We start from the raw sequence: 1,951 nt of genomic DNA, 5'->3' as shown, positions 1-1,951 counted from the left end.
AAAGAGAGAGGGGGGGTGTGGGGGGAGGCGGGGGGGGAGAGAGAGGGATCACTGGTCCGGGTTCTGCTCTCTGATCTGTAGGACCGCTCCTCTGGCAGTCCCGAAGTCCCAAAAGGAGTCCCAGTACTATTTGCCATCCCCTTTTATTCTCATCCCTCAATGTGGGCTGCCTCCTTAGAAAGTTTCATTTCTGGGCAGAACTCAGCATTCTTCTGCTCTCAATTAGTTACATTTAAATTAGCCTCGCTTGCTGTGTAAATTAGCATGCATGCGCCTCACAAGCGCAGGCGGCAGCAAGTCTTTTCGGTCTTGAATCAAGTCGCTGGTCGTGATTTCCCCCTGCTGCATTTACCTTCCCCTAGTTACTGCGGATTTTTGCTGACTTCGCTGCCTCTTGGGCAATCACCCTTTGGTGCCTTCTGAGACAGGATGTTCCCTCTTATCAGTCCTTAGTTAAAAGTTTCGTTTGATCAATTGTGAGTGTTTGAGACAGTTCTCGGAGAAGCTTAGGGGAATCTTCACTCCTCCCTCGCTTTTACCAAGTTCTGTCTTTGCTGTTCTGCGTCCTCCGTGGAGCAAATAATCCCCTTGTTCAGAGGGATTTATGGGTTGGCAAAAGATGGGGTTTGTTTGGCTTCCCGCTTGCTCTCCCGCACACGCTCCGTCCAGCTCTTCGCATTGGGAAGCACAGCTGAGTGGGAGTAGAGGTTGATCTGATTTCCAGCTGCAAGACTGCTCAGTGGCCTCCTGCCCACCTTCACAAGTTGATTGGAGCTTCTTTGGTTTCAGTGGAAGCAGAACTGGAGCCTAAACAAATGATGTGCTCCAGATTGTTATGCTATCATTGATTTGTAAATTTATCTTTTTTTTCATAAGAATCAAACTGGCAGGTTTATAACTAGCTGTTGACTAGGGCCATTTACTATATAGAGTATTATATATTACTATACACACAATTACTGTATATACTGTCTAAAATGGACACTTTGAATTCAGTGGTGACTTTGATTTTAAAGAGCAGATATCAATAATATACTAGCAATATTTTGCAAAGCTCAGCCTGCTTGATATAAGTGAACCCTTAGATTAAGCAGGGCAAAAATTTAGTTTAAAAGCAGGAGAGGAAAAACATTAGATATTTAAGTAACAAAGATTATCTCTTGTGAGCATGTCCGCTACTTTTGCCACATGGGATTAGCTTTTCAGTTTGTTTCCATCGTCAGAATTTCTGTGCATGTGTAAACAATTAGAGGCATTAGAAAACAAATCCCAAGGAAGAACTGTGAATTTGGAAAAGCATTTGTACCCAAGTTAAGTTTTGTGGTAGCCCAGTGATATTCATCATGCAATTGCTGTAATATTAGAAGTAACCACATCACCAAGTAATCGCAACCACAGGAGTGTTCTGCAATCTCGTATAAGCACATAACATGGATTATAGGTAAACCATAAACGTATATTGGTGAATATGATTCATATCCTGACTTGCAAAAATAATGAAAGCAAGCACCCAAAGTATGCATACAGCAGACTGGATTTTGTTCAGCAGCCACAAAAAAGAAAATAATGTGAAGTTCAGAGGCAAAGAGTGACGTTACATTCTATATCACCTAAATTACATGTTAGCTGAGCTGCAGGAACTCTTACTGTGGGGCTTTTGAACTACGACAGATGTAAGATAATTTGGTTCAGTGCTGTTATGGTAGACCACGTCAAATTATTTTGCTTGCCTTTTTGTAGGTTAAGAGCATGGACAAGGACAGTTATCACAGCTCAAATGGGGCACAGTGTTATTAAGCCATGATAATAAACTAGCTATCACTTACCATAAAAAAAAAAAACCAACATAATAACAAAGAGCAAATGAGACATGGGCAGCACCGCATTAGATCAGCACTGAGAATCAAGCAAACAAGCAAACAATCGATCAAAATGCTTGTGTTTCCCTAAC

The sequence above is a fragment of the Cariama cristata genome, unplaced genomic scaffold (genome assembly GCF_000690535.1).
Source record: "Cariama cristata isolate BGI_N322 unplaced genomic scaffold, ASM69053v1 scaffold3968, whole genome shotgun sequence".
Classification (NCBI taxonomy): Eukaryota; Metazoa; Chordata; class Aves; order Cariamiformes; family Cariamidae; genus Cariama; species Cariama cristata.
This window is presented reverse-complemented; position numbering follows the sequence as displayed.